Genomic DNA, 27,850 nt, shown 5'->3' with positions numbered 1-27,850 from the left:
GGACAAATCTATGATTGGATATCTCAAAAAGTCCTATATATAAAAAGAGCAGACTAGGGTGAGGATCAAGCTGTAACTGGTGAAGAAGTAGCAGTTGCTCAAGTTAGTCAGGGGAAGAAGATGCTTGGTATTTTGTGGTTTACACAATGACCTCTTTTTTTGTTGGCACTTAGACAAAATTATGACGTGGTCTTGCTTTTGTCTCACCTTATCATGGTCTCAGTGTGACCTTGTCTGATGTTGGTATTCTTTGAGATTGTCTGTGTCCAGAAAGAGAACAGAATGGCCTAGCTGTGAGGACCATGCCAGCTTTTAAGACACTGAGGCCTTGCTGCTCGTGTCAGGCCTCTTCCTGGATGTCAGGGACTGCTTTTATTATTTCTTAGTGGGCTGATTTTTTCAAGTGAGTATAGTATGTCCTATTTCTTTTAGCACATTATTATTTTCCTTTAATACTTAAGGTGCTGAATTAAATATCTAAACAAAGACACTGTATATTTGCAACTTGTAATTTCTAGGTAAATTTAACAAAAATATTTTATTAAAGATCATTTTTTTAACTAGCAATATGCAATATGCATCATATTTTTAAATGTTTTTCTGTTATATTTTGGAGAAAAACTTTTCCCAGGAAAAGCAAATCTCTAATTCTTTAATAGAATTAAAGAAATGTTTGATAAATTGACAGACTGATTTTATATTAATTAGGCATTTGTTTTAGCATTTATGCTAAGCTGCTACTTTCACATTATAACTGACCCTTGAACAACATGGGTTTGAACAGCATGGGTCCATTTACATGCAGAATGTTTTCAATAGTAAATACCACAGTACTATACTGATCCACATCTGTGAATATGGAACCATGGATACCGAGGAACCGTGTGTAAGGAGGGAAAATTATAAATTATACTCAGATTTTCGAATGCGTGGAGGGTTGGTGTCCCTAACCCCTGCATTGTTCGAGGGTCAACTGTAATTTCTTTTGGCATCATTTACTATAACATTTATACTGAAAGAAGAAAAACAGGGATTTTGAACATATATATACTGAGAAGTCAACACGATACATAAGATTCATAGGAATTCTATGTTAATTGTTGGTAACATACTGCAATCAAACAAAGACTTTTTTTTTAACCCACTCGGCCATCTTGGATGACTCGGTTAAATGTCATTAAGCTTTAACACAGACTTTAAGAAAGCAGATCGGATACCATTCAGCAGTTGCTAGAATTCAGCATCCAGGTTAAGGAGCATTACAAGGTACTTTGGTAGAAAAAAAAAAAAACTATTCCTAGTTCCTAGAGTACTAAGTTTCATTTTTCTGACTACACAATCCTGTTTATCCTTCAAGATGCAGCTTGGTTTTCCAATCCTTTGCTTAAGACAAATGCCCTTCCTTAGAGGCCCCTAAAATCCTGTTCATAATTTTATCATTATTTTGCCTCCACCACTAGCCTGTGGACACTTCAAGAATGGGGTCATTCATCCCCTTATCTTAGTGTCTAACACAATACCTGCCTTCTAATGGATGCTCAGAAAATGCCTACTGAATGAACAAATGAATGAATGGATGGATATTAATTTTTATTTTCAGTTCATAGATAAATTGGCTTAAAAAGAATTTTCTTTCTCATAATTAACAAAGTTATAATACTATAATACTATGGTGAAGGAAATTGCAACCTAACTTCATGACAGCATGCAATAAACAGTTTAATTTAAAAAAAATTTTCTTGGCACAGTCCCGAAAGTGATGGCAGTTACAGTTGTTGGTCTTACTGCTCCTCCCTTGCCCTAGAGGATCTTCTCTTTTTCTCCCTTTCTGCCATTCCAGCAAACTGCAAACCCTCTGAAAAAAAATGCCTCTGCACCTCTAGTTCCTGCAGAGGTTGGGGTCTTCAGTGGAGTTTCCTACTGCAGGGGGACCTTCTAGATGGTGAGGAGTAAGACTTAGACACAAACTTCCTCCCCACAAATACATGAAAACTACATCTACATGTGGAACAACTCTTAGAAAACACCTACTGACCACTGGCAGAAAAGCTCAGACTTCACAAAAGGCAAGAAAATCCCCACATACCTGGCCATGTGGCAGACAGGGTCTTGGTGCTCCAGCCTGGTGTAAGGCCTGAGCCTCCGAGATGGGAGAGCTGAATTCAGGACATTGGACCACCAGAGACCTTCTGACCCAATATAATATTAATCAGCAAGAGTTATCCCAGAGATCTCCATCTCAATGCTAAGACCCAGCTCCACCCAACGGCCAGCAAGCTCCAGTGCTGGATGCCCTATGCCAAACAACAGGCAAGACAGGAACACAACCTCACCCATTAGCAGAGAGGCTGCTTATGATCGTAATGAGGTCACAGGCACCCCAAAACACACCACCAGATACGGCCCTTCCACCATAAAGACAAGATCCAGCTCCCACCAATCAGAACATAGGTACCAGTCCCTTCCACCAGGAAGCCTACAAAAGCCACTGAACCAACCTCACCACTGGGGGCGGATATAAAAAACAATGGAACTACGAACATGAAGCCTGAAAGGAGACCCCAAACAAAGTAAATTAAACAAAATGAGAAGACAGAGAAATATGAAGCAGATGAAAGAGCAGGATAAAAACCCACCAGAGGGGCTTCCCTGGTGGCGCAGTGGTTGAGAGTCCCCCTGCCGATGCAGGGGACATGGGTTCATGCCCCAGTCTGGGAAGATCCCACATGCTGCGGAGCGGCTGGGCCTGTGAGCCATGGCCGCTGAGCCTGCGCATCTGGAGCTTGTGCTCCGCAACAGGAGAGGCCACAACAGTGAGAGGCCTGAGTACTGCAAAAAAAAAAAAAAAAAAAAAAAAAAATCCCACCAGATCAAACAAATGAAAAGGAAATAAGCAGTCTACCTGAAAAAGAATTCAGAGTAATGATAGTAAAGATGATAAAATAATCTTGGAACTAGAATGGAGAAAAATACAAGAAACGTTTAACAAGGACCTAGAAGAACTAAAGGGCAAACAAACAATGATGAGCAACACAATAAATGAAATTAAAACTTCTCTAGAAGGAATCAATAGCAGAATAACTGAGACAGAAGAATGGATAAGTGACCTAGAAGATAAAATAGTGGAAATAACTATCACATAGCAGAATAAAGAAAAAAGAATGAAAATAATTGAGGACAGTTTCAGAGATCTCTGGGACAACAATAAATGCACCAACAATTGAACTATAGGTGTCCCAGAAGAAGAGAAAAGAAAGGATCTGAGAAAATATTTGAAGAGATTATAGTCAAAAACTTCCCTAACATAGGAAATGAAATAGTCAATCAAGTCCAGGAAGCGCAGAGAGTCCCATACAGGATAAACCCAAGGAGAAATGCGCCAAGACACATATTAATCAAACTATCAAAAATTAAATACAGAGAAAAAATGTTAAAAGCAGCAAGGGAAAAGCAAAAAAATAACATACAAGGGAAGCCCCATAAGGTTAACAGCTGACCTTTCAGCAGAAACTCTGCTAGCCAGAAGGGAGTGGCAGAACATATTTAAAGTGATGAAAGGGAAAAACCTACAACCCAGATGGCTCTACCCAGCAAGTATCTCATTCAGATTTGATGGAGAAATTAAAACCTTTACAGACAAGCAAAAGTTAAGAGAATTCAGCACCATTAAACCAGCTTTACAACAAATGCTAAAGGAACTTCTCTAGGCAGGAAACACCAGAGAAGGAAAAGACCTACAAAAACAAACCCAAAAGGTTTAAGAAAATAGTAATAGAAATATACATATCGATAATTACCTTAAGTGTAAATGGATTAAATGCTCCAACCAAAAGACATAAACTGGCTGAATGGATACAAAACAAAACCCATATATACACTGTCTACAAGAAACCCACTTCAGACCTAGGGACACATACAGACTGAAAGTGAGGGTATGGAAAAAGATATTCCATGCAAATGGAAATCAAAAGAAAGATGGAGTAGCAATTCTCAAATCAGACAAAATAGAGTTTAAAAGAAAGACTATTACAAGAGGCAAAGAGGGACACTACCTAATGATCAAGGGATCAATCCAAGAAGAAGATATAACAATTGTAAATATTTATGCACCCAACATAGGAGCACCTCAATACATAAGGCAAATGCTTAACAGCCATAAAAGGAGACATTGACAGTAACACAATAATAGTAGGGGACTTTAACACCCCACTTTCAACAATGGACAGATCATGAAAAATGCAAATAAATAAGGAAACACAAACTTTAAATGACACATTAGACCAGATGGACTTAATTCATATTTATAGGACATCCCATCCAAAAACAACAAAATACACTTTCTTCTCAAGTGCTCATGGAACATTTTCCAGGATAGAGCCTATCTTGGATGACAAATCAAGCCTCAGTAATTTTAAGAAAATTGAAATCATATCAAGTATCTTTTCTGACCACAATGCTATGAGACTAGATATAAATTACAGGGGAAAAAATGTAAAAAATACAAACAAATGGATGCTAAACAATATGCTACTAAATAACCAAGAGATCACTGAAGAAATCAAAGAGGAAATGAAAAAATACCTAGAAACAAATGACAATGAAAACACGATGACCCAAAACCTATGGGATGCAGCAAAAGCAGTTCTAAGAGGGAAGTTTACAGCTATACAAGCCTACCTCAAGAAACAAGAAAAATCTCAAGTAAGCAACCTAACCTTACACCTAAAGCAATTAGTGAAAGAACAAAAAAAACCCACGAAAGTTAGCAGAAGAAATCATAAATATCAGATCAACCATTAGCCACACTCATCAAGAAAAAAAGGGAGAAGACTCAAATCAACAGAATTAGAGATGAAAAAGGAGAAGTAACAACTGACACTGCAGAAATACAAAGGATCATGAGAGATTACTACAAGCAACTATATGACAATAAAATGGACAACCTGGAAGAAATGGACAAATTCTTAGAAAAATACTACCTTCCAAGACTGAACCAGGAAGAAATAGAAAATATAAGCAGACCAATCACAAGCACTGAAGTTGAAACTGTGGTTAAAAATCTTCCAACAAACAAAAGCCCAGGACCAGATGGCTTCACAGGTGAATTCTATCAAACATTTGGAGAAGAGCTAACACCTATCCTTTCTCAAACTCTTCCAAAATATAGCAGAGGGAGGAATACTCCCAAACTCATTCTATGAGGCCACCATCACCCTGATACCAAAACCAGACAAAGATGTCACAAAGAAAGAAAACTACAGGTCAATATCACTGATGAACTTAGATGCAAAAATCCTCAACAAAATACTAGGAAACAGAATCCAACAGAACATTAAAAGGATCTTACACCATGATCAAGTGGGGTTTAGCCCAGGAAAGCAGATTCTTCAATATACGCAAATCAATCAATGTGATACACCATATTAACCAAGTGAAGGATAAAAACCATATGATACTCTCAATAGATGCAGAAAAAGCTTTTGACAAAATTAAGCACCCATTTATGATAAAAACTCTACAGAAAGTAGGCATACAGGGAACCCACCTCAACATAATACAGGCCATATATGACAAACACACAGCCAACATCGTTCTCAATGGTGAAAAACTGAAACCATTTCCTCTAAGATTAGGAACAAGACAAGGTTGTCCACTCTCACCACTATTATTCAACATAGTTTGGGAAGTTTTACCCATGGCAATCAGAGAAGAAAAAGAAATAAAAGGAATCCAAATCAGAAAAGAAGAAGTAAAACTGTCACTGTTTGCAGATGCCATGATACTATACATAGAGAAAGATTCTACTAGAAAGCTACTAGAGCTAATCAATGAATTTGGTAAAGTAGCAGGATACAAACTTAATGCACAGAAATCTCTTGTATTCTTATACACTAATAATGAAAGATCAGAAAGAGAAATTAAAGAAACACTCCCATTTACCATTGCAACAAAAAGAATAAAATACCTAGGAATAAACCTACCTAGGGAGACAAAAGACCTGTATGCAGAACACTGTAAGACACTGATGAAAGAAATTAAAGATGATACAAACAGATGGAGAAATATACCACGTTCTTGGATTGGAAGAATCAACATTGTGAAAATGACTTTACTACCCAAAGCCATATACAGATTCAATGCAATCCCTAACAAACTACCAATGGCATGTTTCACAGAACTAGAACAAAAAATTTCACAATTTGTATGGAAACACAAAAGACCCCGAAAAGCCAAAGCAATCTTGAGAAAGAAAAACAGAGCAGGAGGAATCAGGCTCCCTGACTTCAGATTATACTACAAAGCTGCAATAATCAAGACAGTATGGTACTGGCACAAAAACAGAAATACAGATCAATGGAACAGGTTAGAAATCCCAGAGATAAACCCATGTACATATGGTCACCTTATCTTTGATAAAGGAGGCAAGAATATACAGTGGAGAAAAGACAGCCTCTTCTGTAAGTGGTGCTGGAAAACCTGGACAGCTACATGCAAAGAATGAAATTAGTATACTGCCTAACACCATTACACAAAAATAAACTCAAAATGGATTAAAGACCTAAATGTAAGGCCAGACACTCTAAAACACTTAGAGGAAAACATAGGCAGAATACTCTGACATAAATCATAGCAAGATCCGTTTTGACCGACCTCCTAAAGAAATGGAAATGAAAACAAAAATAAACAAATGAGACCTAATGAAACTTAAAAGCTTTTGTACAGCAAAGGAAACCATAAACAAGACGAAAAGACAACCCTCGGAATGGGAGAAAATATTTGCAAATGAAGCAATGGACAAAGGATTAATCTCCAAAATATACAAGCAGCTCATGCAGCTCAATATCAAGACAACAAACAACCCAATCCAAAAATGGGTAGAAGACCTAAATATACATTTCTACAAGGAAGATATAGAGATTGCCAACAAACATATTAAAGAATGCTCAACATCAATAATCATTAGAGAAATGCAAATCAAAAGTACAATGAGGTATCAGCTCACACGAGTCAGAATGGCCATCATGAAAAAATCTACAAACAGAGCTTCACTGGTGGCGCAGTGGTTGAGAGTCCGCCTGCCGATGCAGGGGACGCGGGTACCTGCCCCGGTCCGGGAAGATCCCACATGCCGTGGAGCAGCTAGGCTCGTGAGCCGTGGCCGCTGAGCCTGCGTGTCTGGAGCCTGTGCTCCGCAACGGGAGAGGCCACAGCAGTGAGAGGCCTGCGTACTGCAAAAAATAAAAAAATAAAAAAAACTAAAATCTACAAACAATAAATGCTGGAGAGGGTATGGAGAAAAGGGAACCCTCTTGCACTGTTGGTGGGAATGTAAACATACAGCCTCTATGGGGAACAGTGTGGAGGTTCCTTAAAAAACTAAAAATAGAACTACCATACGACCCAGCAATCCCACTACTGGGCATATACCCCGAGAAAACTATAATTCAAAAAGACATGTACCACAATGTTCATTGCAGCTCTATTTACAATAGCCAGGACATGGAAGCAACCTAAGTGACCATCAACAGACGAATGGATAAAGAAGATGTGGCACATATCTACAATGGAATATTACTCAGCCATAAAAAGACACGAAATTGAACTATTTGTAGTGAGGTGGATGGACCTAGAATCTGTCATACAGAGTGAAGTAAGTCAGAAAGAGAAAAACAAATACCATATGCTAACACATATATATGGAATCTAAAAAAAAAAAAAAAAAAAAGAGTTCTGACAAACCTAGGGGCAAGACAGGAATAAAGACGCAGATGTAGAGAATGGACTTGAGGACACAGGGAGGGGGAAGGGTAAGCTGGGATGAAGAGAGAGAGTAGCATTACATATATATACTACCAAATATAAAATAGATAGCTAATGGGAAGCAGCTGCATAGCACAGGGAAATCAGCTCGGTGCTTTGTGAATACCTAGAGGGGTGGGATAGGGAGGGTGGGAGGGAGACGCAAGAGGGAGGAGATATGGGGATATATGTATACATATAGCTGATTCACTTTGTTATACAGCAGAAAGTCACACAACATTGTGAAACAATTATACTCCAATAAAGATGTTTAAAATAATAATAATTTTCTCACTTATATATGGTCTAACAATCCTTGATGTGAAGTTGCATTTTTTTCTGTACCCAGAAGACAAAATGTTTTCTAAAGACTGTTTTATTGTTTTGCTTTTGGAATTTGTTTTAGAAAACACAAAACAGGTGTGGATCATCTGTAATCATTTAAAGAAACTTACAAATGAATTTTTTAGTGTATATTTCAAAAAACACATGCAAAGTTAGCTTAATTGCCTATGCAAATAAGACAAATATTGGTATTTATAAATACCACATTAAAAGTTGTTAAAATTAATATCATAACTTCAAAAAATGAACTTCAATGTCTGGAGTGCTAATAGGAGAACAAATAAAGCAAACTTGTTAATTCCAGATATATATAGCCAGAAAAACTCATTAAATAATGTTGCTATATACTGTTATTCAGGACAAATTTATATTTCTTTTGAAGTCAGACCTTACAAAGAAATTTTTGTTCCATAAATTAGCAGGTGACAATTATGGAATTTACTTTGTTGTGTTGATTCTTTCCACTGTTAAACTTAACTGGAAATCAACAACAACAACAACAAATACTGCCAACCATTCAAGTTGCACCAATCAATAATAATTCTATAAATTGTTATTCTAAATGGACTAATTTTTGCATCTCTTACAATCTCATGAAAGGTTGTTTGTAAAGATCTTGTTAGACTCCCTAAATAGCTCAAGAGAAATGTAAGGAAAAGATAATCTAAGAAAGAGTTATTTTTCTTTGTTAAAAGAGAAACTTAGAAATATTTTATTCATGCTTCCTGATAAATGTGTTAGAATTGTTTCCATTATGATATAATTAATTTAATAAACCAACTGTAGCCAACTCAGTGAAATATAATTTAATTCATTACTTAATTTGGGAAACAGAAGAAATAGTTCAACAAATTTATATCACTTAAAATTCATTTACATGATTAATAGCAATTTAAAGATTGTAATAATTAATAATTAACCAAGTTAATAATCAGTTAAATGAGTAAAACTAAACAAAATTCAAAACTTATAAAATGAACCATAAGAAAAATTATATATATATATATATATATCTCTTCATAGACCTTTATTATGAGGGGAAACAAAGCCCTAAAATGGAGGTTAGAAACATGTATTTTTGACTTTGTCCCCATAGCTCTTTAGAAAAGCTCATTTAGAAAAACAGGTATTGTAGTAAATGCATCTTTTTTTACTATAAATACATATGAGACACATGGCAAGTCATTTGGAAATATTTTATGCCGTTATAAAAATGAAATATTTCACAGTTAATGGAGATCTCACAGAATTGCCACAAAATGACACTCAAACCCTGATAATTGAAAAAAAATTTTCTTATATTAAAGACCATCCTTTTATCAGAAATTCCCATTGCTAAGCACATAAATATTTAAATATTTTTATCCTATTTATAAGAAATACCCTGTACATTATTAATATAGCAAGTGACGGTTCTTAGCCCAAACCCTAAGGATAATTGACCAAATACTTATTAAATCAGCATTTATGATCTAATTTATGTTGCTGGTGATAATTTGAAGGATTAATATGACTATAACTGACCCCTAGGCCTGGCATATTAGTAATTCACCTTTATTAAATACTTTCTATACACCAGATAGATACTTCATGATAACTTAGAGAAGTTAAGTAACTTGCACAACTAGTAAGTAGCAAAGTCGGGATTCAAATCCAGGCACACTGGCTATTGAACCCACACTTGAACCTCTACGTTGTAGTATCTCCCATAGAGCCTCTGGTAGTTCTTTTATAAAATAAGGAAGCCAAAGTCCACTAGGTTAAAATAATTTGCACAGGGCTTCCCTGGTGGCGCAGTGGTTGAGAGTCCGCCTGCCGATGCAGGGGACACGGGTTCGTGCCCCGGTCCGGGAGGATCCCACTGCCGTGGAGCGGCTGGGCCCGTGAGCCATGGCCGCTGAGCCTGCGCGTCCGGAGCCTGTGCTCCGCAACGGGAGAGGCCACAACAGTGAGAGGCCAAAAAAATAATTTGCACAAAGCCACATAGTAAATCTTTGTTGATGCCAGAGCAAAGCCCAGGTAGTTTACTCCAAGTCCCAAACTTTTTCCTCTATGACAAACTGTTCCTCACTTCCCCAGAATCCCCAATTTCTCTCAGTACCATAAATTTCCATTTCTCTTGTCCTACTCACCCCCTTCTCAGACCTGTGACTATTTCCAGGGGCCAACTTATCTGCTCTATCCATGGGCCAGCTTCCTACACCATTCTAGATCCACCAGAGCTTTGGTTTAGCCCATTTGGCCTAAGTGGAAAGACCCTGAACTAGGCCAACTAGATAAAACAGTCACATTTTCAGGCTCACAAAGGGTTCTGACAAGAGACAAATAATGAGGAGAGTGGGAAATGTTGAAAACATGCAAAACAAGAGAAGAGTGGGGGAAATTAAAGTGCACAACAGAGAATGCTTAGAAGAAGAGGAATTTTGTGTTCTGAATATTTGGAGGGTGATGTGCTGTCCATCTTCTAGCTGCCCCTACAGACCCATTCTCCACTTGTATTCACCCTGTGTCTGCAATGATGACCTCTATAGAGTTTACCAACAGGCCCTCCTTCTTCTGGAAGTGGCAGTCACCAGCAGGACTTTGGAAGGAAGGAGTGTGAGGTCAGGTGTTTATTCCATAGTTCCCTTCTTGTGTCTTGGCTATGAAATTCTTCCAAAGACCCCCTCCAATCAGGCTGCTCTCTCCTTCCGCTGTCCTCCCTGCACTCCAGGAACTACCTTCTCCCCTTTCCCCTTCAAACCTACCAGTGATGATGGTTCTTGTCATGTTGTGAGCCCCAGAGTACTGTACGCCCTCTCGGCAGTATCCACAAGTTCCCGACTGATACAGGAGCTCTGGAAGATAAGAGAGAATTCATCATAAAAATATCTCATTGACAGTAATTCAAGAATACAGAGAGGTGTATTTCAACTGAGCATTATCAAGATGGATTTTCTGAACAGTATCAGTGCCGTATGTAGTCTGAGGAAACAGTCATCTTCATCATTTGAAGATAAAAGTCAGGCAATTAAGACATTTAATAAGGCGAAGACTTCTGAAAGGAGGTCCCAAACTCACAAGAAATCAAGTTAAAAGTAAATTTGTAGTTTGTATTTTGAGTATAGTGTACTAAGTGCCTTAGAGAGCATTACTCTTTAATAGCCACTCATTTAATAAGGCAGTTTTACTCTAATTTAGACCCAGTCATTGTATATTATTTTTTAAAAAGAAAGATCAAATACAAAAGAAAAATAAGAACATATAACATTTAATATACTTATTAAATACTAGGAACTTTGCTAAATACTCTTTTTTAACATTAGTTTTGTTGAGGTTTAATTTATATAGAATACTATTCAACCTGTTTGGGTATAAAGTTCTGAATTTTGACAAATGCATATAGTCATGTAACCACCACTAAGATTCAGGTATAAGAGTATTTCTGTCACACCAAGGAATTCCTTCACGCCCATTTGTAATCAATTCCTCCCCAAAACCCTAGCTCTAGACCCTGGATAGCAGTGATCATCTGATTTCTGTACCTGTCAGTGTATAATTTTCCAGAATTTCATATAAATAGAATTACAACTTATGTAACCTGTTGTGTCTGAATTATTTGCTTTAGCATAATGGCTTTGAGAGTCATCCATACTGTTGTGTGTACCAGTAGTTTGATCCTTTTATTGATGAGAAATATTCTATTATACCATAATTTCTCTATCTATTTACCTGCTGATTCACTTTAGGGTTACTTCCAGTTTTTGTGATTATGAATAAAGCACTTATTCAGATAAGGTCTTTGTGGTAACATATGTTTTCATTTCTCTTTGGTAAATACATAAAAATGGGACCATTGGGTCCTATGGTAAGTGCATATTAGGAAATTACCAAACTGTTTTCCTTGTGCTAAGTGGTTATACATACTGGCTCACTTAATCCCCAGAATACTAAATCCTTATTATCTCATTTAAATCTTAGAAAAGAAGAATCTTGGTTTCCTTCCATTTAACTGATGAAAAAACGGAGCCTTAGAAAGATGAAATGACTTGTCTAGGGCTACATTTCCAGTAAATCGTAAGGTCAGGATTAGAACCCAGATATTCTAGCTTATGTTTCGAAAACATGACTATAGTGAGTAGCTCGTTATTAAACAAATATTATACTGTGCATCTATTATGCACCAGTTACTGGTCTAGGCCCTGAAAAGTTGAGTTAAAATTAAACTGACAAAACCTCTGTGCTCAGGGATATTGCACCAAATCTTCAAACCCAGTATAGAGTTAGATGCCAATTACTTGACTAAAAATATACATCCTAGCAGTGCAGGGAAAAACATAGTTTCAAAATCTGGCAGTAGATGACTGTTTCTAGCCTGGGAATAGGCACACCACTTAGGAGTCAGACTCCCTGATTCTAAATCTAGGCTCTGCTACTTGCCTGGGGAGGCAAACTTAGGTCACATAACTACTCTAAGCCATAGTTTTTTCATTTATAAGATAGGGATAGTCATTTTTATGTAGATTAAATTAGTTAACAGGATACGGCATTTAGAACAGTACCTGGCACATAGTAAGAGCTCAATAAATATTAACTATCAACATTATCAGGGACATACTGTCAATTCCACTCCAAATCCCAAGTTGGCCTCTTGCCTGAAATTCTTTTAAGTTCAGTAAGATCTGTATCTGTGAATGTGTTTGTTTATTTCCTTCCTTATTCCAGCAGAGTTTAAGACAGCATCTCTCAATATTAGGGAGCTGAAGCTTACCTAAACATAATGGATGATGACATTTGGGTTTTGTTTCACGTTGGAGTTTTAAGATTCAGCTTCACGGTGGTAGAATAATCATACAATAAACCTTACAATTTACTGGAAATGTAGCCCTGGACAAGTCATTTCATTTCTCTAAGTCTCAGTTTTTTCATCTGTAAAATGGAAGGAAATCAAAATTCTTCTTGTCTACGATTTAAATGAGATAATAAGGATTTAGTATTCTGGGGATTAAGTGAGCCAGTACTTATAACCACTTAGCACAAGAAAAATAATAATCAATGACACTTCATGCATGATAGTATAGCCAGTAAAAAGAAATATCCCATCTGTATTTGTCGGCCTTTATGCCTGTGTAAAATCACTGAATCCCCTCCATTCCTTTAGTTATTGTTTACAAAATAAGAAAGTAAGGCTTGGGCAATTAGAACAAGTCAATAGCAAGCTTGGTGCTAAAGACAGAATCAGAATTAAATATTAATAAAGTATTTGTCTCCTTTTTACTTGTCAAACCAAATCAACCTTACATATACACACAGGTACATATACCTATATATGTATATATACACACACAAATATATATGCACATATACATATATATGTGCATGTGTATGTGTGTGAGGTTGGTTTGGTATGTAACAAATATATGTCTGTATAAATCATATATATATATATATAAATAAAATATTTGCATTAAGAGAAAGAGCTCTGCATTTGAATTAATTTTACCTTCCAACTTTAGACTTTTGGACTCCTTATAACTCCCAATATATTACAAAAACAACTATATTAAATTTTCTTAGTTTTTCTCTGGTTATTAATATAGTATCAAGGACAGGAGGAAAAAAAGGAAATCTCTAAATTTACTCTAGAAAGGTAAAAATTAAAGAGCAAAATCCACAAGTTTTAAATTTTATATTCTCCGTTATAATTAACAATATCCATTACAGAAATTATTTCTGGTCAGTTTGAGACAGTTTTTGATAGTTTATCCAGAGTATTCATATAGTGTAAGATAAATCCATTTTGTCAAGGCATGCACACACAAAAACCCTACTATATTTAAAAGAAGAATTCAATAAGCCACCTGAATGCAACCATTACAAATGTGAATTATGCATGTGAAATAGGCTCAGATTCTTTTCAGTGAATTTCTCAGCATTTGGATTCACCTGATGTTTGAGTCTTTAGGGTCTTGAAGAAAATCCAGCTTGGAGTGAAATTTAGGAAGGCAGAACGAAGCAGGCAAAGCCAAGTGATGAGAGCTGTCACTAGATCTGCCGTGGGATAAAATTGGCAGGTTGTGCTTGGCTATGGTCACAGGTGCAACATAATTTTGATGGCTTTATCTACAATTCTCTTGAGCATTTTTTTCCACATCATAAAAATCTGGTTCAACTCAGCCTGACAGATGGCTATCTGATTTGTAGAAATGTGGGAGCCCCTGTATCTCAGGACTAAAAGAGACAGGGTCACCAGTCTTCCTGGAAACAAAGTCAGTAAGTTGTGACACAAGGAAATTGTTTCTTGGTTTCCTCTTTCTTCCCCCAGGCATGCACTATACAAACCATAATATATGCATCGCCCCCTGCAGTTAATCCCATTATCCTGATTAAGCTTAAATAAGGATGGAAGAACCAGATGAGTTGTAGTAACAAATTCTGGAATTACTTAATTGGGTTTTAAATCATTCTTTGTAACATATGCAGTGGGACATACTCTGTAGGTTCACTGTCACTGAGCTATAAGGGGAACTTGGCTCTGTTCTCCAGGATCAACTGAAAGAGTTGATATTCATGAAATGTTAGGTGAAAGTTACTTTTGAGATATGTGAAGTTTTTATTCAGAAATTGAAACTGGAAATATTCAATCATGAATGTCACAAAATGCTATCACTTTTTTCCTTTCCTATTGCTCCATTTTCTTGTAAATTGTGTTATCCCTTTATAGGTTTGGAAATGTAAGACCTACAAAGGTTGATTAGAGAGATGTAATGGCATCGTAGGTAATGAATTATCTTTCAAGAAAGTTCATATTTAAAACCTGGCTGTAATTTTAAGACTGGAGATCTATACAAATTTGTGTGAGTACAAGTTTTTCACAGGTTTTTCTCTTATCACCTATATGGCCATATGTGATCCCACAGAAGAAAACCAACTCTGTGCTCAGCCTTTACTGAAGGGCTGGTAGCACTTTTGTAGTGATGTGCTCTCTGCTTGGAGTGTTCTTTTCCTGCAGCTCCCCAAGGATTTGTCCCTCTTTTGGTTCAGGCTTCTGCTCAAAGGTTACTTTATCAGACTTCCTTGTCACACCCACTTCCACTGCTTCACTTTCCACCCATGCTCTGTTTGAATACGAGGCACATTTTAAGTGAGAGAGTCGTATAGTTAGAAATAAGGGACTAGAGTTTCAGGGTTAGGGCAGAGCTGGAGACACACATGCATGTGCTTTCTTGGTATCCTAAAGGTATTCTGTAAAGCAAAATTGAATGTATTGGGATTCTGTTTTGTCATTGTTTTTTTTTTGTTTGTTTTTTGGGGGTTTTTGCGATACGCGGGCCTCTCACTGCTGTGGCCTCTCCCGTTGCGGAGCACAGGCTCCGGACGCGCAGGCTCAGCGGCCATGGCTCACGGGCCCAGCCGCTCCGCGGCATGTGGGATCCTCCCGGACCGGGGCACGAACCCGTGTCCCCTGCATCGGCAGGAGGACTCTCAACCACTGCGCCACCAGGGAAGCCCTTGTCATTGTTTTTAAACAAATACTTTAGCAACCTAGTCTTGTTTGATTCTCAGAGTATTCTATCATTTGATTAATTATCATTAAGTAAAACTTTCTTTCTGCTGAACTCTCTGTGCCTAAACTCAGTATTATTAATTGAATTTGCTGTGGAAAATTTCACTTAATAGAGTTTCCTGCAATATGTTACCATTTTTTTTTTCCCCAGCCACCTGTTCTATAAGTTCTGGAAGCTTTTCCTTTTCTTGGCTTATGACATAAGTCAAACTCGCATCTATTTAGGTGAATTTAAATGATGAAGTTTGATCAAAGACACATTTTTTTACATATTTAGTTAAATATAATGTGAGGAGGGGGCAGAACAGCATTATTTTTTTTCATAACGCTTTTACAAGCAATGGCTTATGAAATCAAGGAGACCTCTAATCAGAACACACAAATATTTCATTTTAGAAAGAAGTACGTTCATCTCTGAGTAACCAAAGGGCAAAAAATCTACTCCAAAAAGGCAAGTGAAATAGTAAGCTAACAAAACAGCCACGGCAGTAAGGTGTGGGGAGGGGAGGGCAGCAGCAACAACAGAAAGAACTCCCCGCCATCAGTGAGAACACCTAGAATGCTTGCGGAACTGATCTTTGTTGAACTGCTAACCCTGACCTTCCTCTAACCAGGAGGCCTGCAGGTAGGATGCTAGGACCCACCTAGGCTTTAGTATCTAGGCATCTCTATAAACATATCTAGGCATCTATCAAGTCCATCTTTTTCTTGCCCTTTTTTCAAAGAAGAATTAGAGCTGTAAATGATTTTTTTTTTTTTTTTTAATTAGAGGAAACAGGAAGAAAGAAAAAGTGAGGGTCAAAAAAATAAAACCAGAAATGAGGTTAGTACATGAAATACATGTAATAAGATCTGGTGAATTTGATCTAGATGGGCTACAATTTTGCCTCTAAAAGCTCTCGAGAAGCCACACAAAGTGGGAAACATAATAAATTATATGATTTAATGGTCCACAAGATTAAAACAAACTAGCTGCTCAGTACTTTTCCAGGTATGGAGAAAATGTTCCCCATAAATAGGACTTGTGTAATATCACAAATAATGTTCTCTCAAAAACAGACTTAATAAGAAATGTAAGATATTTTAAAGGAATATTTATTTTAATATGCTGATGATGTGATGAATCATTACAAAGAAATCTGCAAATAACCGAAATAAGGGTCTTCCCTGGACAATTTAGTACCATGAGCTGAATGTACCAGAATAGTATTTTTTTCACAGAGCTTTTGGTAATATTGAGCTGTACTACCTCAAAGTACAACCCTTGAGACGTTTCAGATATTCCAGGCTGCTTGTTATGTGCACACCTTTATTTTTTCACATTCAGTCACACTGAAAGCAAATATGACAACTTTTTTTTTTTTTTTTTTTTTGCGGTACGCGGGCCTCTCACTGTTGTGACCTCTCCCGTTGCGGAGCACAGGCTCTGGACACGCAGGCTCAGCGGCCATGGTTCACGGGCCCAGCCGCTCCACAGCATGTGGGATCCTCCCAGACCGGGGCACGAACCCGTGTCCCCTGCATCGGCAGGCGGACTCTCAACCACTGCACCACCAGGGAAGCCCGACAACTACTTCTTAATGACAAGGGTACTAGTGAGGAAACATGCCTTAATAAACATGCTTTTTTGTAAAGTACTTTATTTGAACTTGTAAAACAAATGGGACTTGCTTAAAAGCAACACAATTATATACTAAAGATAAACCATTAACTGACTTTAGTGAATAGTTAAAGCAAACCTGACACATAATTATAAGCATATCAGACAAGTATGAGTTTAGCTTTGAATAATAAGCCTGCTTCACAAAGAGTTTGTAAATATGGTCTAGCCATAGATGACTCCATCAACATGTCATTCCTGCTCTTGAAAAACTGTCTTCTACTTTCCTTTTCTCTTGAATCTGTGTATGTGTCCCCAGAGAATTGAGAACCCACTGTATTTACTCAATCACATGGGTATGATCCTACTAGAGTCCTGCAGTTTGGGAGGTGAATACAGATAAGCCTGCTTTCCGTTTTCTATACTTCCATTCTCTTCTCTCCCCTTTGCTTTTGTAGTCTCTCTTTTCTGCAGCTGCACCTTCTGGACAGGGTGGCACACTTCTACCGAGACTACCTCTCTCTTCTGAGTTTCTCTTTCGCGCTTCTCTTTCCACATATTTGGTCTCTGTCATGCGGTCATTGCGTTTCCTTCTCCTCCTGTGGTCAACTGCCCTGCATTCATGCCTCACTCTTTGTGCCCAGGTGACCCAAGGGGCAAGTTTCAAGGTATTGCTCCCCTGAGTGACTGAACGGTCCCCCACAGACTCCAACTTCCACGTTCAGACTTTTTCATCCTTTGCATTGAAGGAAGTTCTCAACCATGAGAAACTCAGTGTTGGTGGAAAGAAGCCTCTGAATTCTTAGTGAGGGTCACCAAGGAGACAACTGCCCTCTCCCTGGGAATCCAAACAGCTCGACACGTGATACTTTGCTTCTCCATTGGTTTGAAGTGCTCATATCACAGCTACGAGAGGAAAGCAAAGTGACTTTCTATCCCAAGGGCTGTGCAGACATCGGGAAAACTTTGATACTTAACGTCAATTCAATGTGTGTTACACCTGCAACTTTTTAGTTTCAAGAAGTGAATGCTCAAAAACACAAGGATGGAAAAAAAAAACGCTTTCTAGACAATTTTCTCAAGGCAGCATAGGCTTATCATCCACCAGCCTAGAGAATGAATTAACAACATTAATAGTATTTGCAGGAAGAAGCACACTCCTGGTCATCTGAGGATATTTTTCTCCCCAAATGGCCATGACAACAAATTTCATGACCTCAGAAACTTCTCTTTCTAGCAATACTGGTATAACGGTTTTTGTTTTAAGAATTAGGCTGTCTTTGAAGTAAATTATCTCCATTAAACAATATGAAAAAAGGTGAATTAATATGATATTCTTTCATATATATAGGAAAAATATTGTTCTACTTTTACGTTAGTATTAATCACATATATTGGCATCCACTGCACAGAACATTCTACTGCTATATGGTGTCAGAAAGGGAAAAAAGTTAGATCCCTCTATCCCATTATTTCAATTCTGAGCAAAGTTCCCATAAGGAATGTTACTCTTTGAGAGCCAGTCAGGCATGTTGAGATAGTTCCTTCACATTGTCAGATCACATGGGTACTAATTAGTTTACTGAAAGCAAAGTAATTCCATGAATGGAATTATTCTCCTGATCAGATAATTAATTGAAGCTCCCACAGGTAACTGGCACCTGGTGAACAGCTGACATGCTTGGAAGAGCTAGATCCTATACTCAGGGTAAAGGCCATAAAACAAGCCGGAGAGATATGGTACCATTACCCCATCAAAAAGCTGAGACCAGCCCAAAAGTGCAATTTAACCCATTATTTTCTTTGATAAACAATATCCAAAATTGATAGATAAGCTAAAAAAAAACACAGTAAAGGATGAACTTTACCAAAGAAACTATGATTAACAGTAACTAACACATATGGTGTTTTTTCTTATAAATGCTTTACAAATATGCATTTAATCCTTACAAATTCTTATGAGGCTGATGCATCATTATTATCCCTAGTTTAAAGACGAGGTGAGCAAGATGGAGAGAAGTTAAGTAAATTGTCCAGTAAATCATCCAAAGATACACTGCTAGTGAATGGCAAAGGGATATGTGAACTTGGAAGCCTGGATCCAGAATCTGTGCTCTTACTTACTCTACTTTAATTCTTATTTAAAAAACAGAAAATCAAAAGTAAAACCTAATGGGTATAAACTGCACATGATCCTGAACAAACTGTGGTTCTAATGTATTTTGATGTTGACAGAGTTAGGGAGTATTAGTCATTAACAGTAGTAATAGTTCAGTTTACTGAGCAACTACTATGAGTTTAACATTTTGCCTACATCACTTCTAACAGTAATTTTTCAAAGCAATTAGTTAATCCATATATATATAAGATATATATATATGGATTATATATATCTAAAGTTCTTATATATATAAGAACTTCAGAGAAGTTGAGTCACTTGCTCAAGTTTTTATAGGCAGTGAGTGGCATCACCTGGATTTAAAACCAAGTCTCTCTGGGTCCAAAGACTGCACATATTCTATGCTTGGGTTCCTCTCACTTAAGACTGATAAAAACTTATTTGGTGTCTATAGTCCATATAAGTCTTAGCAAAGTGCCACCAATATATATTTGTCAAACACATTTGGAAATAAACATAATGGAACAAGAAGGAAGAGAATGAAAAACAGCATGAAGATTTTAGTTTAAATTGCATTAAGCTTTCGTCAGCATGGACCAATGAATGGATAACTAGAAATTGACCCACCACTCCAATTTTAGCTAATGCCATATTTCTTTAAGAATAACTTCCAGATGCTGGCTTGGGTGTCCATTTTGTTATTTCTGGCAAAGAAAATTCTTTTGCATTTTGCCAGCCTAAGAGAGCAGAATCTATTAATCAGTGCCAGCCATGATTTGTTCTTCCAGCATAAAAGCACAGGCCTTTTCTTTGGAATGCTTTTAGTTATAACCATCTTTTTCTCCATTTCTGCCTGCAAGGATGCACATTCATATTTCTACCATGAACTGTGTCAGGGTTTAGTGCTCATCTGTTAATTTAGTGAATTAGTTATCATGAATCGGTAAATGGCATACCCCTTAGGGAACATAATAGTCCTTTTAAGGCAATGGTTCTCAAACTTAGGTATGTAATAGAATTACCTGAAGTGTTAGTGAAGCACACAGAGGCTAAGCTTATTGAGGTAACATAGGATCTGGGTCTCTGCATTTTTACTAATCTACCAAGTGATTCTGATACCAAGAAAAGTTTGAGAACCACTGTCCTGTGGTTCATGTCAGCCTTGCCTTTTTTCTGGTTCTCAAAGCTGAGTCAGTGAAGCTTCCCAGATTCATGTCTCCTTCACTACCCAGTTTCTGAACTGAAGCAGTACAGTTTAGCAGACATTGCCCTTGCAGATGCAAATGCCCTCTAAGCGAGCTTCTGAGTCACAGCTTCTCCCTGTCCATGTACCCAGTTCCCAAGCCTAAACTTAGGTTCTTCTGGATATGGGGCCCTTCTTCACTATGCCAGCTCTGTGGCCAGAGTTACACGTTGCTCTGGCCAGTCCCACTGCCTGTGTCCTGAAATGTATCCACTGAAATCCACTTCCAAATAAATATCTCTAAAGCCATTTACCCAACCTACTTGATTTTTTTCTCAAACTTTGGTTGGTATTTTAGGCAGCCTGAAAGATGGCCCCAATGATTCTATCCTCCCTGAATGTACACCATGGTGTAAATCCTTCATGTAGAGTGTTAGCTGAACTTATTGATTTACTTCTAATGAAAATGGCAGAAGTGATGGGATGTCACTTCTGAGATGAAGTTATGAAAAGACTGGGGCTCCCATCTTGGCAGTGTTTCTCTCCCACTCTCTCTGTTGGATTGCTCACCCTAGAAGCACACAGCTGCCATGTCATGAGGCGGCCTATGGAAAGGCCCACCTGGCAAGAGACCAACTGCCATAAAACAAGTTGTTGGAAGCAATATTATAGACCTTGTGTGAGCACAAAAACCCCAGTGCACGATTTAAGTCAGGAATCGGCACGATTTAAGCTCGATGAGGAGGGCTCACCTCTCATTCTCATTTTATGGAAGGACATGTCCAAAAGAACAAACCATAGTTAACATACAGCAACTACCCACAAAACAAACTGTTGGAAGAAATAAGATAAACCTTATGTGAGTGTAAAAATCTGTTATATGTATCTGCTGAAACTCCTTCTGGCTTGTTCTAAAATATATGTAGCCAACTTCCTGATTTTATACAAAGAGCTTCATTAGTTAAGGGCAAGGAACAGAGAATAAGAAGAGTGAAACACTGTCTTCTTAGGAGTTATTGAAGTTCGTTTGGCACTCATGTGTCTTGGAACAAGAGAGCAACGTTAAAACCGTGACCACACAGAAAGTGCTGTAGAATAAAAATAAAGTATAGCATATTGGGAATTATAATAATTGAGCTACAAATTTAACAGAGCAGGAAAAGAAGTTCCAACATTGTGATGATATTGCACAGAACCCAACTTGTGGTTATTTCTAAGAAAAATATCTTAACATTTTTCATATGTAATCAACTTTTTAATCAAGTAAATCTCTAAACCCCCAAAACCTTGCAATTTTTAGACTAACGTATTTTAAATGTAATTTTATTCTTTTTTTACTTGTTTATAGGCTTAATTTATTTCTCAACTATCCTTTTCTATCTTTCAGATATTTAGCAACTAAGCAATCTTTTTTATAACAGTCAAAATTGTATTTTTTTCTATGTGTAAAAGCTAAATATTATAAGCATGCAATTTCCCATTTCCCGACTGAATCCCACGTGTCTTCTAGAAAACAGAACAAAATTAAGTTTACTTCTAGGTCTTCCCCACTTCTGAATATCAACATACTTCAAGTATTCATCTACTCCAATACTACAAGTATTGAGTAGTGTATCCAACTACTCAATTGTATTGAGTACAATATTGTATTGAAATACTTTATTTGTGAAATACACAATTGTATTGAAATACACTAATTCAAGTGTATCCAACACGCAAATGGTAATAAAATCTTTTGGAGTCACTGAACAACTTCACAAAAGCAAACGGTATGGTTTTGAAAGCTGTTTTAACTTACTGAATCCTCAAGAGCATGTGTGGACCCCCCAATCTCACCACTCTTAAAAGGTGGTTTATAGACTCATATTCTCTTCTCACTCATAGATTGGCTTTGTCCTACAAATGAAATAATATTATAAATACTGTTTTGTAATTTTCTTTTTTCCTCTTTAAAAGGTTTATCTCCTATCTTCCCATGTCATTAAATATATTGTATTTTATTCTCTGGATGTCTTATTACTTATTAAACCTATTTCTTACTATTGAATATTTAGTTTGTAATTTTTCAATACAATTAACTCCAGTAAATAGTCTCATGGACAAATTTTTGTGCATATTCAAGATTATTTCTTTAAAATAAGTTTCTAGAAGTGGAATTGGTAAACCAAAGGCAGGAATATTTATGAGTCATTGACATGTATTGCCAAATGATCTCCCAGGAAGCTTTTTAGCACTGTATCTTCTTGCTGGCACTGTAGAAGAATGCTCATTTCCTTATTCATTTACCAATGGTGCTTTGTTGTTGATGCTGTATGCTTGTGTGTTTCCTTTGATTTTTGGCTAATTTTATAGTAGAAAATATAATCTAACTGCCTTTTGTTAGTATTCCTTTGGTTATCTGTGATTCTGAACATTGAAAAATTATAAATATTTTTAGTGGTTTCATAATATTTCATCCTAGGGAGGTACCAAAAGTGCTCAGTCATTCCCCATTTTTTCCTTACAGATTCTTTCTAAATAATTCCATTAAAAATGCTGCAGGGTCTGTCATACAGAATGAAGTAAGTCAGAAAGAGAGACAAATACCGTATGCTAACACATATATATGGAATTTAAGAAAAAAAAAACTGTCATGAAGAACCTAGGGGTAAGACAGGAATAAAGACTGTGCCCTACTATACCTACTAGAGAATGGACTTGAGGATATGGGGAGGGGGAAGGGGAAGGTGTGACAAAGCAAGAGAGAGGCATGGACATATATACACTACCAGACGTAAGGTAGATAGCTAGTGGGAAGCAGCCGCATAGCACAGGGAGATCAGCTCGGTGCTTTGTGACCACCTGGAGGGGTGGGATAGGGAGGGTGGGAGGGAGGGAGATGCAAGAGGGAAGAGATATGGGAACATATGTATATGTACAACTGATTCACTTTGTTATAAAGCAGAAACACACCATTGTAAAGCAATTATACTCCAATAAAGATGTTAAAATAAATAAATAAATAAATGTATGAACAACAACAACAAAAAAAATGGTGCAAATAGGGCTTCCCTGGTGGCGCAGTGGTTGAAAGTCCTCCTGCCGATGCAGGGGACACGGGTTCGTGCCCCGGTCCGGGAAGATCCCACATGCCACAGAGCGGCTGGGCCCGTGAGCCATGGCAGCTGAGCCTGCGCGTCCGGAGCCTGTGCTCCGCAACGGGAGAGGCCACAACAGTGAGAGACCTGCGTACCGCAAAAAACAAAGAAAAAAAATGCTGCAAATAATATTTTTGTATATAATAGTAGTTTACACTTCTGTTTATCCTCACGGTAAATTCCCACAGAAATTAGTAGAAGAAATAGTATTGCTATGGTGCTTTGAAGAAAGGCTTTACTAATTTATCAAAATGGGATAGTGTTTGCTGTGGGTTAAATTATGTTAAAAGATATGCTGAAGTCCTAGCCTGGGAACTATGAATGTGAGTTTATTTGGAATTAGAGTTAGATGCTATCAAGTTGAGATGAGGTCATACTGAATTAGGGTGGACTCTAATTCAATGTGATCTGTATCTTTATAAGAAGAGCAGAGACAGACACAGAAGAAAGATGACCATGTAAAGACTGCGGCATAGATTGGAGTCACAGTACCACAAACCAAGGAAGGCCTGGGGCTATCAGAAGCTGGAAGAGAAAAAGAAGGATTCTCTCTTCAAGGGAGCATGACCCTATCAACATCTTGATTTCAGACTTCTATTTTGTAAAACTGTGAGAGAATACATTTAAATTGTTTTAAGCCGTTCAGTTTGTGGTACTTTGTTATAGCAGCCTGGGCAAATAATATAGCAATATTCTCAAAATATTTGCTAATTTAGAAGATTTGTATTTACCTGTTCTGATTTTCAAAAATATCTGCTAATTTAAATATCAGAATGACATTTAACTGTTTTGATTTTCTTTGAATTTAAAAATCTATGATGTATTCTGGACATTTATGTCTTCTTTTATATATTGTCTCTCAATATTTTTTATATTTCTTCTCTTGTTTATTGTAACTTTAGTGTTCTTTTTCATCAATATATTAAGATTATCACTTGTTATCTGTCACATTTACTATACATTTTTTCCTTTAGTTTTTGGTTTGCTATATAACTAAGTGCCTAAATGTATAAAATAAATAGAAATCATTTCATAATGTTTATGAAATATCTTTGCTTCATGAAAATAGATTGTCAAATTACAACTAACAACAACAAAAATATTTTTTGGTTTCCCTTATTTGATGATTCTGGCATGAGATTCTCTGGAAAATTATATCTAAATTCTATTAAAAGTCTAAAAAGAATGGTCTTTTAGGGGAAAGAGAGAATGAAAGGACTGCATATGTGGTTTTATTTTTGTGATGGGTAGGTTAGGGATAAAGAATATTTTTCCTCATCAGAGACCTTCACATTTACAGCAAAGAATATTTATTACTCTCAAATGAGTAATATGGAGTTAAACTTCCATTAAACACAGCAGAATAGGAAGCTGTGTGATTATTAACAAGGTTAAGAAAAATTAACATTTTTATTTCTTAGAAGAATTAACATTTTTATTTCTTAGAAGAAGGAGGAAAGAATGGAAGGGACAGAGGGAGTAAAAGAGAATGAGCAAAAAAAGCTCCGGAAAACTTTGAAGAAACGAGTAATAGGAATATTTTTAGATAACAAAATAAGTGTCTTGTGATAAAGAGATGAAACTGAAGGTAAGTTGTACAAGATCTGCAGGAGTTATGATTCTGTCAGAATCCCCTCTCTACGATTAAAGCAAGAGGCCATGATGATAATCACTGTGGGAACCTCTAAGATAAGGATTTATCTCCAAGAATGGCAATAAAAAGCTGACAAGTACAATTTAATTATGATGAAGTAGGTCTTGAATGACTGTAAATCTATCACTGGGGTCTGTATAAAAATTAAGATTCAGGAGTATATGTTTTAATTTATAGGATTCTTCTTTAGACTGCTTATAAATCAAAAGAATAGCAGAAATTTCAAGGGCAAAACACATGCTCTGATCATTTTCTGAAGACTTCTTGGGTGGGTTAGGTTTTTTCCTTTGATTCTATAAAGTCAGCCAGCCAGAATTCTCATGCTTACATTTTTCTTGTTTGCCTTACTATGTCCATATTCACAAGGCCTAATGAATAGATACCATACAACGATATGGTGTAGAATCTTAAGATTTACATGCAATATCTGTGAACAAGGAATCAAGTAGAATCTTGCAAACCTACTTAATACATAGAACCTAACGTGAAATAATATGTGAACATAGGAGCTTGTTTAGTTATAGATAATGGCATAGATATTTATTCTGTGAAACATTCAGTTTTATCTACTTGACTTTCACAATTATAACAAGTAGTCTTAATTATGCCCCCCTTCTTTTAACCAATGCAAAAAATGATTTCCCTTCATATAAGAAAAATAGAAAAACAATGAATAATTTGTTCTCCCCCTTGTCAAAGGAAAATGTTAATCTATAAATATAATTATGGCTAATGATTTTTCTTATGTTACATTTGAGATAAATTGCTTGAGTATACATATTATGTTTCAATGTGGGTAAATAGTATAAAAATTGTTACCCAGTCTTTTGCCCAATTCTTATTCTTTGCTCACTCAAATCTTTTAAATAACTTTCCATGGTAACGAAATAACCATGTGACAACAAAGACTAGGTAATGTATTAGTGCAGAAGCTTAGAGAGAGCCTACATGAGAAAAGCAGGACTGGAAGACGAAAGGTATGCAGAAGACTCAGGTTGAGGTGTCTTCCTAGTTCACAATAAATTAAGGATTTATTCTTTCTCCCAATCCCACCTCACCACCCTGCTCTGCTATAATGGGATCCTATATTTTTGACCACGGTGATTAAGGCAATGGTTTTCAATCAGGGGACAATTTTGTCCACCAGGAGACATTCGGCTACTAGCACTTAGTGGGTAGAAGCAAGGGATGCAGCTAAACCTCCTATTATACACGGGACAGCCATCCACGACGCATAGTTAGCTGGCTCAGAATGCCAATATGCCTAGGTGACAAACCGGATCTAAGGACAAATCAAGCAAGGTCAGGCAAACCTCTTTCTTAAGAGCTTTGATTTTGTTTTTTAAAACTTAAAGGTGGGAGAAAGAAGCTCAGTTTCCTTGCATGACAGAGCTTGGAATATGGAGTCTCGAAACTGCCTCATATGGAGGCAGTAGAGGGTGAAGCTGAGCCACCACACAAAAGAAGCAGAGCTGGAAGCAGAAATGTCAGAGCCAGTGCGGGTTTCAGTTCCACTTCTGGCTGCATAGCCCCTAGTTACAATCCAGCTTCTCTCACTTAGGTTAACCATTTTCTAAATTCTGTATTTAAAGTACCACACTCTTCTTTATAACCTGTCCCTGTGTACAGAGAGTCTAGGGCAAAATGTTGGCCCCAAAGTCACACCACCCAGGGTGGTGGACCTGCATGCCCCCTGTGTTTCCTCTCAATGGGGAAAGCCCTCCCACTGACTAACAAGGGTCCTCCAAGCCTTTCATTCCACTGCCTATGCTTATATGGCATAAGGCATCCTCAGAGGGGCAGGGACAGACCATTGTCAGGCTACAGCAATTGTTAAAGTAGCAAATGTGTATGAGTTATGCTTTGTGAAGCTGGCTCCAGACCCTTATAGTTATGAGTCACATTTTTTGTAACTCCTAAAAATGAACACTTTTGGTTCCAGCCCCTGCCACTTTGGGGATGCAAGGTGATATTGGAAGGGCTCAATCTGAACACAGAATCCCCTCATACTTCTTTCTCTCCCGAGTTGGTACTAGGGCCAGACCACAAGTCCCATCTCCCTCAGCTTTCCTGAGGTGTTTATCCATCTCTAGGTTCCTCATACAAACTGAATGGCCTCATCTTAAGGGCCCTGAATACCGTGATTCCAGGCTGTTTTGCTAAGACAAACAAAAGACCCTTTCACGCATTCGCTCTAGGGCAAGTTAGCCTGGTCTAGACGGCATAATTATTAAGGACCATAATGATCTGCTCAAAGGTGAAGGATCTGGACAGTTTCTTTCCTTTCCCTGAAAAAAGCAAACCAATTATCTTCTCATAGGACATCCCATTGATAAGATGCTGTCGCAATAAAAGTTCCTATCTCAATACAGTTTCACATTGTACACAGAAAGATAAATTATTAAACAACTGTCTCTACTGCTCTTTACTATAACTTGCTTTTATTAATTTTGTGATTCAGAGAGA

General features: G+C 37.2%; 1 long non-coding RNA gene across 1 annotated transcript in view; it reads right to left on the bottom strand.

The window, feature by feature from the left end:
• Positions 1 to 27,850, bottom strand: part of LOC137225313 (uncharacterized) — a 105,808-nt gene that overhangs the window by 4,326 nt on the left and 73,632 nt on the right. The window contains exon 3 of the long non-coding RNA XR_010943773.1: positions 10,893 to 10,982. This is a non-coding gene — a long non-coding RNA (uncharacterized lncRNA). The remainder of the gene's footprint in view (positions 1 to 10,892; positions 10,983 to 27,850) is intronic.

This window comes from Pseudorca crassidens, chromosome 5, assembly GCF_039906515.1.
Source record: "Pseudorca crassidens isolate mPseCra1 chromosome 5, mPseCra1.hap1, whole genome shotgun sequence".
NCBI classification, from domain to species: domain Eukaryota; kingdom Metazoa; phylum Chordata; class Mammalia; order Artiodactyla; family Delphinidae; genus Pseudorca; species Pseudorca crassidens.
Note: the sequence above shows the minus strand (reverse complement) of the source record. Positions and strands in the feature narration are given on the sequence as shown.